The sequence below is a fragment of the Petaurus breviceps genome, unplaced genomic scaffold (genome assembly GCF_028583685.1).
Source record: "Petaurus breviceps papuanus isolate PSGF00001 unplaced genomic scaffold, PetGlider_PUasm1.0 90775, whole genome shotgun sequence".
NCBI classification, from domain to species: domain Eukaryota; kingdom Metazoa; phylum Chordata; class Mammalia; order Diprotodontia; family Petauridae; genus Petaurus; species Petaurus breviceps.
In genome coordinates, this window is record NW_027187342.1 from 8,209,093 (window position 1) to 8,224,478 (window position 15,386).

Genomic DNA, 15,386 nt, shown 5'->3' on the forward strand with positions numbered 1-15,386 from the left:
CCCTTCAAAATACAAATTGCCTCAAAAATTCTGGGATTTCTTTGGGATTCCTGCCATTAGTGCTGATCTGAGTCCCTTAACAAAGTCTGTAAGAATTCATGCCATGTGGCCAACCTGGTGGTGTGTGTGTGGGGGGGGGGGGGGTCGTTGAACTTAGTTTCACTAGGCTAGGGTAAGTCCTCAAATAGAAGCCAGGAGGTCTAGCTCTTCCCACTTTGTGGGGAAACTCAGTCAAAGCTTATGCTTTACTAACAATGTACTATTGAGAGTCTATTGTCACCACTTCTACAGGACTTTAGAAGGGGCTAAATGCCCTTAAATAATTGAAACAATTTTTAATAGAAACATTTCCAAAATAGTATACATTTTCTTATTTTCTCTTAAATAGAGTATAGGGGATGGTAATTGAACCTGTGCTGTCATTGGTCTAAAGAATTCCTGGATGAGGATCCTCAGTCTATACTTTTTCTGCCACTTAGAGTCTTAGAAAGTTGTTATAGTACTGAGATGGTAAGTCATTAAGTCTTTATTAACTCATCTGCCATGTGCCAGGCTCTTTGCTAAGCACTGTGGGTACAGAGAAATGGGGGAGACAACATGTAAGCAACCATTCACAAACAAGATAAATTGTAGATAATCACAGTGGGGATAACACTAGAATTTAGAAGGTCTGGAATAGGCTTCTTGCATGAGGTAGAATTTTAGCAGAGACTTGAAGAAAGCCAAGGAATACAAGAGAAAAGGTGAGGAGGGTGAGCATTTCAGGCATGGGAAACCATGAAAATGCCGAGAATCTGGAGAGAGCATAACTTATTCAATGAATAGCAAGGAATCTAGTGTTGCAAAATTGTAGAGTGTATGGAGGAGAGTAACCAATAAGAAAACTGTGAAAGGGTAGGATGGTGCCAAGTTATGACTTACTGGCAGGATGTGTCAGTGTTGGGACTTGTTCTTCCTGGCTCTCCATTCACTACATGGGTCTACCTCTTCAATGGACTAGACTGAACATAATATGATTATTCAGGGTGATTGTTATAATGAATTGCAGTTATTGTGTTGCACTGAAATAGAATGGAGGGGGGAAGGCAAGGCAATTGGGGTTAAGTGACTTGCCCAAGGTCACACGAGCTAGTAAGTATGTCAAGTGTCTGAGGCCAGATTTGAACTCAGGCCCTCCTGACTCCAGGGCTGGTGCTCTATTCACTGTGCCACCTAGCTGCCTTGTAGAAAAGGAACTTGAAGTGACTTTTTGCACCTGTACTATGTGGTCCCAGATAATTTTTTTTCTGTCTCCTTATAGGGTTCACTGTCACTTTTGCTGGTAACTGCATACCTGTATCTAGCAGACACTTCCCCTTGTAATTTGTTGTTTTTAAACTGCCGGTGATTTAAGAAATTCTAAGCAAGCCTATTGGAATCATATCTAAAACAAGACTTAGTCACTGACTGAGCAAGGGTCCAAGAAGCTTTTTCTAGGTTAAGTGCATAGATTTTAGTGACAGCTATTTTGGCTGCTCAGAGCATTTTAAAATGTTCCTTTCTTGGCTATGTCTCTCATAGTTGAGGTTGCCTGGATATGAGATGAGTAAGGTGTTATTATAATCAGTTAGTTAAAGGAGACATAATAAAGACAGATTTAAAATTGTGCCAAAGTGTTTAGCCTAAACCATTCAAAGTCCTGTTGGTTTTACTTCTCAAGGAACTCATAGTCTAAGGGAGAGGCAATGTATGCAAGCAAAATATATACAGAATGAATGGAGAGCCAGTCTGAGAGCCAAGATATATACAGCATGGATGGAAGGTAATCGTAGGAGAGGGAAAGGCACTAGCAGCTGGTCTAAGAGAAGGCAAGATGGCTTAGATTGTGGACTGAAATAGTAAGAAAAATCTGGTAGGTCTTGAGCGAAAACCTCAGTGGATAGATTACATCAAAATAAACCATGGAAAGGCATAACCCGACCTTAGCTATTAAACTTAGGACCATAGGATTTAAAACTAGAAGGGGTCATAAGGCCAGTGTCCTTATTTTCCAAATGAAGAAACTGTAGCTAAGACAGATTAAAGGACTTACCCCAAATCACAGAGCTATTAAGTGAGATCATCCATCGACCAAGAGCTTGAAAGGGACCTCAGGGATCATACAGGCCAATCTGTTCATTTTATAGGTTGGGTAACTGAGACCAAGTAAGTGGATGGCTCTTGCTCAAGGTTCCATGGAGTAATGAGCAGACAAAGGGCCAGCAGAGGGAAACAGGGCTAGATTGGGAATCAAAGGCCCTCCTCAGATTCCAAATTCAATACACGAGATCCATTATATCTTGATGCCTTCTCCCTTTCATCTCCCCAAGAACTGGAGTCTAAGGTTCTCAGTTTCAAACCAAACCTCAGGAAGTGATGTTGACTGAGTTTTTTCTGGGCTTCTGAAGTTATTCACTTAATCTTGTCTTTAACTCAAATGAATACCTTGTCACATTAAAAAGTATGGAAGGCATCACTTCAGTTCAGTAAGCATTTATCAAGTGCCTCCCATGTACTAGGCACTCTGCTTAGTGCTGGGGATACAAAAAGGGCCAAAAGACAGTCCCTACCCTCAAAGAACTGACAGTCTAATGGGAGAGACAACATGCAAACAAATATATACAAACCAAACTACGTATATACAGGTTAAGTAGGAAGTAATTAACAGAGGCAAGGCAATGAAATTAGGAGGTATGGGGGACAGCCTTCCTGATGGAGGTGGCATTTTGGTTGGGACTTCAAGGAAGCCAGGGAAGGTCCAGATACAGAGAACAGCCAGAGAGAATACCCAGCAGAGAGATAGAGTGTCTTGTTTGTGGAACAGCCAGGAGACCATTGTAGCTGGATCCGAGAGTTTGTGCTGGGGAGTAAGGTGAAGGAGGACTAGAAAGGTAGGAGGAGCTTTGAATGCCAATCAGAGCACCTGGAGGCAATAGGAAGTCACTGGAGTTTATTGAATGGGGACAACCGTACTAGGGTTAAAACTTGTTGAATTCTGATAGTAAAATTGTCCTCTGGTGCTGATTTCTCTTTATATACTCATCACTTGAATGATTCCTTGTTACTAGGTTTTTCTTAGGTGTAAGCTATAGAGGAGTACTTAAACCTTGGTGCCTGTTCAGGTGAGCTTGGGAATGGAGGCCAATAACAGCCTCAGGGTGTGTTAAAATCTTATGAAAGTTTAGTGGAGGAGGAGAGTGTTGATGGGAAAGATCGTGTTGGCTTAATGTCAAACTAAGCACAAACCTTCCGTTGAAACTGTTTTCTGGGAACTCCTGGTCCTAAATGGATATTTAGTTTTGCAGATGAATTTCTTGTGGTCTTTTTCATTTTAACCAAGGATATAGTTAATTCTTGCATTTTGGTCACTTCAAAAGTCCTCATCCTTCTTGGGCTTGGTGCATATAGCTTGTTTTTTTTTTTTCCCCAACGCTAAAACCAGACTGCATTGTATGTTCCTTAAAAGAACCTTTGAACACTTTCTAATATGTTCTCACCTTGGTGAAAAGGGAGCTAAGTTTGAAAAAGCATTGTAGCTGTGAATGTGCTTTACTGATGTCTGAAATCAGGCTACTCAAATCATCCATCCATCCATCTAACCAGATTTGAGAATCTGTTTTGGGTTTGGTTTTTGAATGGCCATGTTTATTTTCCTGTTTAAATGATATTTATGCAGTAGGGTGACAACAGGAAGGGGAATCTGTGACAATATGTCTATTCTTCATACTCCTGAAGTTTCCCCTGATTACAGGAAAGGAGAGAGAGAGAGAGAGAGAGAGAGAGAGAGAGAGAGAGAGAGAGAGAGAGAGAGAGAGAGAGAGAGAGAGAGAGAGAGAGAGAGAGAGACAGACAGAATGTGTGTGTGTGTGTTAGACCTAGGGAGGAAAGACTCTCTCTCATAAGTGAGTGATTTGTTGCTCACCGCTACATGGAAATTGAGGGACAATCAACAAGCATTTATTATTAAGCACCTACTGTGTGTTTGGGGATACCAAGAAAGGCAGACTGTCTTTGCTCTCTAGGTGCTCACAGTCCCAGGGGGGAGACAACATTTGCACAGCTATGTACAAAGCCAATAAAACCAGAGGTAGTGCAAAGCAAACTTAGATTTATTGTTGCTAATTTGTTTAATTTCTACTTTTCTCCCAACTGTTCGGTGTGATGTTAAGGATTTTAATGTGATTTTATTCTTTGTTATATGTGCTCATTTGCTTAGTTTAGGTAACTGATTAAGATTTTTAAAGTGGAAGAACTAAAAAAAAGTACAGATGAGATTCTATCTTTTTTGTTGGTTAGACACAACTTGAAACCTTTGCCGTTCTGAGTTCATTTGCTGGTGAAGAATATAAAATTATCACAAAGGTTTTCATATAATTTGGACCTGTAAAGATTTTAGAGATCATCTGTCTCAGAGGTTCTTAACTTGAGGTCTGTGAACTTGGTTATTTTAAAAAAAATATTTTTGTTAACTATCTTTTGATATAATTGGCTTTTTTTGTAATGCTATTTATTTTATTTTATGTATTTAAAAACACTTCTGCAAAGGAGTCCACCAGACTCCTCAACAGATTCAGACACACACAAAAAGAAATGATTCTTATATCTTGAAAACCAAGTTATTTACTTGTAAACCATCTACTTGTTTCTGTCCTCCCTCCTTCCATCTCCTCTCCACTCCTCTTCCCAGTTTGAAAAAAACCAAACCAATAATATCTCATGTCCCATGTTTCAGGGCTATCATGTATCAGTTTTGGGGGGTAAGGAATGGGTAGAAAAACTTGACCAGTGGAGATAGCCATAGAGGAAGTTCTAGTGAATACATGCTCAGAGAGTTCAAATACCCCCAGATATTTCAAACCCCAGAACTAAACTATGTCTGAAATGTTTCTTGCAGTCCAGCTCCATTCTGCACTTCCAAACAAATTAAATTTATTCCTACGGAAGGCTAGCAGCCCTGGGAAGCATGCATACTCAACCCTAGAAGAAATCACAGGAAGTAATTAAACAGAAAAGGTCAAAGAATGAGGAAGTGGTTGTGTTTCTGATGCGAATGGCATTGTTGTTACTTGGGATCTAGATGGGAATGTTTAAGTCTCTTGGAATGTGGCTGCTCCTGGGCTTTGATTGTATTTAAATTACAGCCCTTTTAGTTTATATTCTCTGACTTCAATCTAGTTAGGAAATGAATTGCTTTTAGTTCTTATCAGGAATCCCACACATGCCTAGCAATAGTCTTCTAAGTGAGAGTTTCTTATACTGTGGCAAAATAGATTTGCAGGAGATTAATTTGAAAACGATTTGATGTTCACTTTAGGCTTCTGGAATTCTCTTTTGATTAAACTCCTTAACCTGATAGGGTTAGGGTACTTGGATAAGGTCACATGAGGGGGGAAGGCAGGCGATTGGGGTTAAGAGACTTGCCCAAGGTCACACGGCTAGTTTTGTGTTGTGTCTGAGGTCAAATTTGAACTCAGGTCCTCCTGACTCCAGGGCTGGTGCTCTATTTACTGTGCCACCTAGTTACCCCTTAAAAAAATTTTTTTTTAAGTGTGACCTTTTGTCTGAATCTAAATTTTACAGAACAAATTTGGATTCAGTCAAAAGGTTACACTTAAGGGACCTAGAAGGGCACAGATTCTCCACTCCTGGACTAGGGCTATGATTTCTTTGGTTTAGGGAACTCCCAGATAAGGGGACCCCTAACAATGTAGGTGTGCTACTTCTGGTCTAAGAGATTTTTAAGGAGGGAGGGGACTGGAAGTGACATATCTAGGGTCATGCAGCTAGTATGTTTCAAAGGCAGATATTAAACCTATGTTTTCCTGACTTCTTGGCCACAGTTAAACACCATACTGTCTCTTTATTTTTTATATGATAGATTTTAAAAGTTGGAATGACAATGAAATATTAGCATGCATATTAATCAATTTGCCCACATTTAAATGGGTTAATAGGCAGATGAACTTTCTGTGTTATATATCTATGCCTAATGCTAACAGGAATAATTCTTTTGTTGGGGAGATGTATGTATGTATATTTCATTTTATATTTGTATGTAGGTTTTAAGAATTATTACTGATATGTAAAAAGAGACCAGAATATGAATAGCTACATTTCTTTTTGAGCTCAAAGTGCTAGGAAGACTGAGGGGTAAAGTAACCAAGCTACCTTTTATCTTAAAAAAAGGAAATAACATCTAACAATATAATTTACACCGAGGAAACCAATTAGCTAAGCCTAAGTCAAGGTGGGCAGTGGCTGCTCTGCAGAATTTTTCATTACTCTCTAGATATATTGTCATTTTTGCCCATCATGGCCTTAAAACTTATTATTTTCCTTAAGGGAGTTACCTTAAAGGAATTTTTAAAGACCCCTCTTCAGTAGATAGTTACATTTTTCTGCTGAGACGTAAGCAGTTGGCAGTTGCTCTAAACCACATTAAACCTAGAAAGAACTTGAACATGTTCACCTGTTTGGCCCTGTGCTAACTGTGCTAGGTCCTGTACTAAATAGTGGGGATACAAAGAAAGTCAAAATCATGATCTTTGCCCTCAAGAAGCTTCCATTCTAAGGTGTAGATATATCGAGGTGTGTGTACATGATATGTACAGAGGAGACTGGAAGTAATGGATTTCAGGGGAAGACTTCAGTAGATGGGAGACCCAGAAATGCCTCCTGCAGAAGGTGGGATTTGAGCTTAGTTTTGAAGGAAGCAGAGGTGAGGAAGGGGGGGGGGACAGCCTTCCTGGATATGGGGAACGGCCAGTGAAAGACCTAGTGTGCAAAGGTGAGTGTGATGTGTAGCCAATAGCTAATTGACTAGTTTAGCTGGATCCTAGAGGATACCTAGAGCAGTAAAAGATAGGAACACTTCCCAAGTAGGAAGGGACCAAATGTCAGAGGACTTGGTATTTGATACTGGAGGTAATAGGAAGTGACTAGAGCTGGTTGAGTAGCCAGGTGACATGGTCAGGCCTACATGTTGGAATGTCACTTTGGCAGCTGAGTGGAAGATAAAATTGGAGTAGATAGAGAGAGCCTTGAAACAGGGAGGCCAATTACCAGTTGATGAGATAGTCTAGAGAAAAAAGGGAAGTGTGCCCAGGGCAGAGAGTTAATGGGCATGGTATGAATGAAGAACCTGGAAAGATTTCTGAGGAGTGGTCAGAAAGCTAGAAGGATAGCCAGGGGAGAGAGCAGTGTTGGGAAAACCCAGAGAGGGGAGAATTTCCAAGGTCATTAGCAGTGTCAAACACAGCAGAGAATTCAGGAAGGATGAGGATTTCGAAAAGATCATTGGATTTGACAATGAAGACATTGTTTGGAGAGAGCAGTTTAAGTTGAATGATGAGATAGGAAGTCACATTGAAGAACATTTAGAGGAGAGCAAGAGGTTAGCAAGTGGAGAGGCTGCTGAGAATTGGAGGAGAAATGTAGGATGATCATTAGGGGAGATCATTGGATTAAATGAAAAGTTTTCTAAGTATGGGGGAGACATGGATTTGTTTGTTGGGAACAGGGAAGGTAGGAGTAAATAGGGAGATACTGAAGATGAAAGAATAGGAATGATAGTAGAGGTAATCAGGAAGACAGGTAGGATGGGATCAAGGACATGTCAAGAAGGAGAAAGACAACAAAGGAGGACATAGTGAGGAAGATGTGTCTGAGTTTTGTGAGATGAGAGTGAGGGGGAAACAGGAATTCATGGGAAATGACCTTTTTTGTTTGTTTTTGTAAAGTGTGAGGGGTGGAAGAAGCTGCAAGAGTGGAATGAGGGGTTGCTTTAGGTGACTTGAGGAGAGATGAGAAGTTCTAGAACTGTCTCTGTGGAGAGTGGGATAGTGAATCAATTGGGAACATGTAGAATGATCTCTATGTTGCAATGAAGGCTCAGTTGAGATTAGAAATACAAATCATTGGTGGACCCAGTTAACATAATTTCATGATTTTTCTGCAGCTCCTTTCATCACATGAAGAGGAGCAAAGGAGGTAGATGGTAGGAGCATCCAGCAGGATTTGGCCAGGTGCTATCAGTGGTAGATTAAGGGAGTGAGGGATTACAGAGTAGAAGATAGTGTCAAGTTCAATTGATTCACCTAGGGGTCTCGATAAAAAAGGGGAGGAGAGTATGGCCAGTACATAGATAGCTATGCCTAGGAAAGAATTGAGGGGTGGGTTGTAAAGCATAGGGAAAATGGAATGATAAAAAGTCATGCTCAGATAGATAAAGGAATCATGGAATTGGAACACGTCATAGGTGGTGGCAAGCTCAAGGATCTGGTCCTCTGTGTGTGTAGCTGAGTTAGAGTGGTGAATGGGATAAGGCATAGGAATTGAATAGACTGAGGAACTTGGAAGTGAGGCTATTTGAAGGATAATTTTAATATATATAGTTGTATATATGTATACATATGTGTGTATATATACATGCGTGTATAATAATATATACCCATATTATGTGTATATTATATATACATACCCATACATACATTATATGTGTATATGTACATACATCTCAAAGGGGGAAAGGTTTCTTAGTATCCTGAGAGTCTAGAAGTGGCAATGGGAAGCAGAGAATCAGGGCTTATGAGATAACCAGTATTGGAAGGGACAGTAGGCTCATCATGGAAGCAGTGTCATCAGGAGGGAGCCAGGTACCATTGAATGCCAGGAGAAAGGAGTGAGAAAAGAGAGATTTAAAATGAAAGGAAGTTTATTACTATGGAGCAGGCTTTTCAGGGACAATAATAGAAGGGACATTATATCTGGAGCTGGATATTGTGGGTAGGTTAGGTTTGAGGTAGATAAGAGTAAAGGAACAGGTATTTGGGGATGAGGAATGGGTCTGTACATACATCCGTCTCTGAAGATTCAGAATCCCTGGGAGAGGAAAGACTATATATAAGGTTCAAAAACTTTAGGAAGATGGAGGATAAAAAATGTGGAGCAGTCATCGGATGAGGCCTTTCTGCTACCCACCAACCTCCCATTTCCCTTCTCTCAAACATATACTGGTTTCTCTCTTTGACTAGTTGAACACTTTTATAGGAAGGGGGAAAAGAGCTAGCCTCCATCTGATAAAGAATTATGAGATTGAGAATGGGCCCTTAGAGGTGAGAGAAAACACCTAGCCCTTAACTCAGTTCAGCAAGGTATTTTTTTAGAGGAGTAATGGATAGTAAAGCTGGAAAAGTAGATTTGGGCCAGAATGCAGAGGTTCTTGAGTGCTAGGCAAGAAGGGTGTGGATTTTTTTTTTAGTAGTGATATATTCATTGAAAGTGATATGTTTAGGATATTTATTCTAGTGATGTATTCATCAAAAGTGATATGTTTAAGGTATTTATTCTATTCATGGGGGTGCAAGATTAAGGAGGGAGGGGAAGCTTGAAGTTGTGACCATTATGACATTGTGGAATCCATTGTACTAGGTGTTGGGAGAGATTCATAGGTAGATAGGACATAGTCTCTACCACTAAGTAGTTTACAGTCTAGTAGATTTAAATTAGTTCCAACTTGTATTTAAAGAGTGTCAAGAAAGACTTTTCTACTTTATCATTAATGTGAATGTTAAAAAAGATGGGCACAGGGACCTGTCAGGACACAATGAAGAGCCCTTCTTTGAGGGCTCTTTGACCAAGATTGTGGCTTGAGAGTGATCTTATGAAAGGCATTTTGGAGCAGTTTTACCTGAATTTCTTTCTTACTGAAATGGCAAATAGATTGTGGTCCTAAGTTTTTCTTTTTTTTTTATCAGATGTTTTTCGAACAGGACAAGATAATTGAAATTTGAGCTGTACTCAGAATTATGGAATTTAGAATGGGCAGACACCTTCGAGGATATCTAAAGATTTATCTCCTTAAAGATGAGAAAATTAAAACCCAAAGATGTCAAATGACTTGCTTAAAGATACATAGCCAGTCTGTAGCAGTTTTTTTTGTGCCTGTCAACAAGGATTGATTTAACACTTTTCAAGCAAACATCTTTGCCCTTGGGTTGTTTATAACCTAGGGCAACAAAACAAACAGTTAACATGGTTGAAACTTGTCTGTATGGCCTCTCTGTTGATTAAAAAATTAACCAACTGTGAACCATAAATATTGACCTCTTAACATTGTGTACCATGTTAAGATCTATCTGTAGATAGATTCAACAATCTTTGTAAAATGAAGAGATTGGACCAGATGATTTCTCGAGGCTTTAGAACATGATTGGATATCCATTTTATGCTAAAATATCAGTAAATCATAACCAAACCAGTGAGCCTCACACGGTCATAGTAGTAATAGTAAACTACTGTTCAGTTAGAATTTGTTCGACTGAAAATATTCTAAAGAGCTCAGAACAGTCCTCAGGGAAGTCCCTGTCATCAGAAATAGAGAAGGGGCATAAGGGACAAATTCATCCATTCAGCTATATTTCAGAAGATTAATGATTTCATTCATAGATGATTTGCAAGGATTACTAGGTGGAAGAGGGAGTGTCATTTGATAGTTAACCTTTTGGGTGATAAGCTTCTCCAAACTTGTCCCTTCTCCAAACAGTAGAGATAAAGCACATCATCTCAAACTAGAACCTGCTAGGATTTGTTCCTCTGACATAGTCTTCAAGAACCCAAAGTCACCATTGTGGCATGTCATAATGAGTAAGACTTTGGGGATGTAATCATGCATTCATTCATTCCTCAAACACAACTATTCAAGGAAGACAGTGTTCTAGTTACTATGGAAGACACAGAGAATAAGACTTGAGGTCAAATTGACCTCAAGAATTTTACTGTCCATAGGGGAGATAAGACAGGGACACACATGTCTTTAATACAAGAATGAATATACGTAGTAAATGTCCCCAAAGGGATACAAATTATTATAGACTTTCAAATTCAGGAGCAATCACAATTTGTTTGGGGAAATAAGGGAGAACTTCCTGTAGGAGGTAGAATTTAATCTGCACTGTGAAAGTGGGTAAAGAAGAGAGGGCTATTGGTGATATGGGATTATTTATTATTCTAGGCAGAAGGAACTGCTTGAACAAAGTTCCCAAAGGATAAGCATAGTTTCTTGTGTTTCGCCGGAGGTTGGACTTGTTGACCTTTGAGGTTCCTTTCCACTTGGAGGAAAAACAAAATAGAAAAGAACCCTTGAGGAGTTGAAGTTTTTAAGAATGTTGAATGCAGGAAGCTGAAAAAAGCTTATGAAATAGTAGAATTTCTTCTTCCTCCTCTTTCTTCTGCCTCCTTTTTCTTCAGTTTCCTCTCTGCATTTGCTTTTTTACTGTTAACAGCCAAAAGAATGTGGTCATAAGACAACAAGGAATCATGTTTGATGTGCAGAGCCTCTGGGGTCAAGGTGGATTCAATGCCGTGAGTGTGGCTGTTTTCATGTGGGGATTCAGAAGTATGCTATAGGCAAACAGATGTTATGAAAGCAAGGGAGAAGGGCATGGTTGGTTTGTGTTTTTGTCTTTGTTGCTCTAAAGATATTATGTCTTCAAGGACTGGTGATTTCATCAGTGTAGGTCATTGGTTCTCTGACTTTTTTCTTTTCTTTTTTTTCACTCTCAACTGTAAGGAATCCTTGCAAAATTCAGGATCACGAAACCATGGAAATTAAGCTTGAAGGGACCTCAGGCTATCTAGTCCAACACCGTTATTTTACTGATGAGGGAACTGAGATTCCCAGGGAAGTGAAATGACTTGCTTAAGTTCATATGGGTGAATCCCATCTGAGGTGGGATTTGAACTCAGATCCTCTGACTCTTTCCATCATCATCATCATGCCATACTTCTTCATGAGGTTCTAAGTAGGAGTTCCGAATGCCTAGCTGAACTGCACACCCTTTGAGCACTAATAATGTATTCGAATCTTCATCACTCATGCATTTGAGTCTATATCATTGTGGATACAGATTTTACAGCCCCTCCATCTGAGTACATGATTTCATCAGAGTGCTTTTGTGGGGATTTTTTTTTTTTTTTGGCATGGCCCTGGTAAGAAACTTCCAGTGTCAACATGGATCAGCATTGGCTTACAGTCTTAAAGAGTTGCCTAGGGCATTGGGGTTAAAAGGTTTGCCCAAGATCACCTGGCAGTAATTGGACCAGATCTTTCTGACTACAGAGCTGGTTCTATATCCCCCTCTACCATATGGTCTCTTTAGGGAAGGATTTGGGAATTCCAGACTTGTGATTTCATCAGTGTAGGGAACTCACAGTGTAGATCCCCCACCAATACAGATCTGCTGTTTAAAGAGTAGTCTGAAATACCGAGAAGTTAAGTGACCTTTTCAGGGTCCCATCCCCATGGGTATTAAAAATTAAACGTGAACCTGGTTCTTCCTAAGCCTATGGCTTATCAGCTATGTCACAGTGTCATTACTGGGGTGATGAACTTTATGATGATGACCCTCTCCAAACGTTGTTAAGAGCAGTAAGAGAAGGGGACAACCCTCTTATTTTACAGATGATGAAACAGTAACCCAAAAATGTGGGGTGACTTGTCTGAGTTTCCATGGGTAGGGACAGAGCTGGGATTTCAACCCAGGTCATCTGTCTCCAAATTCTTCTCTTACGGGACTTTTTGAGTCAAGATCACTGAGATTTTATATAGCAATAGTTGAGAATTAGTCCTCCATTATCTTTCTCCATTTTGAACACCATTGAGAGGTGGAGGGATGGGAGGACTTATAACAAGGTGGATGTCCCAGGAAACTTCAACTTGTTTCTTTTTACTCCAGTATCTTCAGCTACTGCCTCCTTTATGAAGGCTTTCCTGTGGTTTTTTCCTTCTTCCATCTTCTAAAAAAATGCTGTCTCCCTCCTCAGATTTTTCCAGAGTATTTAGTGAGGATCTAGTCTGTGTATTTTTTTGTTTACATTAAATTTGTTGTGTTGCTGTTCCCCATTAGAATGTAAACTTGAAGACAGGAACTGTCCTTTTTGTCTTTGTATTCACAATTCAACACCTGGTAGTACTCATATTTAAAAGGACCTATGATCTCATTAGTTTAGCAGTCCCCTCCAACAATGAAAATCCCTAGCTATATTCATCCTTGTTGATCTTATGCAATTCTTGTCCATGTTCTCCTGTATGACAAGGTTCATTCAGTGTGCTGGAAGTTTTCCCAACTTTCTCTTAATATTGGACTGTGGACACTGTGCTGGTTGCTTTAAACCCTGTGACAGAGCCCTGTAACAGAGTTTCCTAGAAAAGATCAGTCACTATTCAAGAGTTTGTCCTGATCATCAACACTGGAAAGGCCAAATCAATGAAGAAGTCAGTTGCTCTGATTATAGACATACTTGGCACATAGTTAGCACTTTAAACAAATACTTGTTGTATGAATGAATTTCTTCCTTTTTCCCTATCAGATCATACCTTGTATTATATATATTTGTATATTTTTATATCCTTTATGTTAAACTGTAAACTTTTATTGTATTTTGCTGTGGTTCTTTTTAATCTTTGTACTCTCAGGGCCTAGCACAAGCCTCTTACACATAGTAGGGTACTTAGTAAATTTTGACTTAAAATAAATCAACCAAGATGGTAAACTTGCTATAGGGGGAAAAAAAGAAAAATATAGCACTTAACACACTAGTTCAGACCCGTGATCTAGTCAAATATTTTTTGTCAGACAGTGGCATCAAGAGAGGTCTTATGAAAGAGTGAGGTTAAGATTGTCCTTGTTTACAAAGATTAGCAGTGTGCTAGCTCTCCCTGCCCCCTCCATCATTTTACAGTCTTTTTTTTGTTTTTTTTTTTGTTTTTTGTTTTTGCCTTTTGGAGGGCAATTGGGGTTAAGTAACTTGCCCAAGGTTACACGGCTAGTTTTGTGTGTGTGTGTGTATGTGTATGTGTGTATGTGTGTTAAGTGTCTGAGACTGGATCCAAACTCAGGTCCTCCTAACTTCAAGGGGCGGTTGGTGCTTTACTCACTACATGGACCACCTAGCTGCCCCCATTTTACAATCTTAATACATAGTTGATACATTGATTAGTTTTGTTGAACTTCTTTTCACTCTTTTTCTTCTTAGTTAAAAAAGGGCATCTCACTGAGGTGGGGAGGAGGAGGAAAGGATTCATTAGGGAATGAAGGGGATATGAAAGGAAATGATAACAAAACAATTTAATAGCATAGTATATCATCTATACACTCTAGGAGTTAGCTTAGATATGATTCCCTATCCTAGAGAGGCAATGAGAAATACAAGCAGGGAAAAACCAAGAGAATTTGAGAGATGACCAAGGGGAACCCTTCCCTGTCTTATTTTCTCTATTCCCAGACTCTGGGAATAGGGAAAATTACAGATTGGAATCAGCAATTGGGCTTTGATCTTGTTTCTCATAATAAATTGTTTTGTATCTGTCATCATTGAATTTGTCTAAACTTTTTACAAAATGCTTTCAGTCTGCATCACCTCTGGGGTAATGGATTTCATAAGTTGGGTACTTACTCTATAGGCAATACTTTACAGGCATAATATTGAATCCTTTCAAAATACTTATGATGTAGGTGGGATTAAATGGGAGTTTCTCTGGGTTAAACGTCCAAAAATCTGAGTAACTTTGAGAACTAATCATTCTGGGCATAAATCACCTACCTCACCCCCTGGGGTAGGAAAGAAAATAAAAATATAATTTAATGCTCCTAACTTTGAAAAAAGTTAAGTTTTTGTCCTAAAGTTGCGTATAATTTTTACTTTGAAGGATCTGTGACTTTATTAGAGTGAGTACTACTCCATTGGCACAGGTTACAGATTTCACTGTGTTTCATGGGCTGTCATTGGCAAACAAAACAAAAAACCCCATATCGGTTACTTGAGGGCCACCTGTCTAGTGATGAGCTCCTCACAGCTTACCTGTACTGGTCCTCCATAACAGACCCATACAGTCTGTCTCAGGCCTAAAGCTCTTTCAGCTGGTTAAGACTTATGCTCTGCTGGCATACCCCTTGATAACCAGGGATCATGTTTTGTTGAGTTAATCAAAGTAGGGCCTTTGTGTGGAATAATCCTTCCTTTGATTTGACAATTAATGCTCCCTCCAAACCCACCTCCAACCCCCCAAAAAAGAACTCTCAAATAACCTTTTAATTTTATAGGTTTAGATCATATGTCCTCTCAACTCTTGTCTCTCCAGATTGCAGAGGCCTGGTTTTTTGACCCCCTTAATTCCTAGAATCATTTTAGTTATTCTTATGTGTATCTTTCCTTTCTTTCTTGAAGAGTAGTGACCAGGACTACCTACTATATTCTAGCCTTCATTGTTTTGATAGGGGGGTAAGAAGATGTTTTCTGTCTAATATCACTTTAAAGGATGCCCAGCATTTAATGTCAGCCATTAAAATAATAAGTTTATAGAATTTTAT

The 15,386-nt window shown here is 39.4% G+C and overlaps 1 protein-coding gene across 2 annotated transcripts in view; it reads left to right on the top strand.

Annotated features, from left to right (window-relative positions):
* SPRED2 (sprouty related EVH1 domain containing 2) overlaps nt 1-15,386 on the top strand; it is a 182,203-nt gene that overhangs the window by 15,452 nt on the left and 151,365 nt on the right. The gene's annotated exons all lie outside the window — the stretch shown is intronic.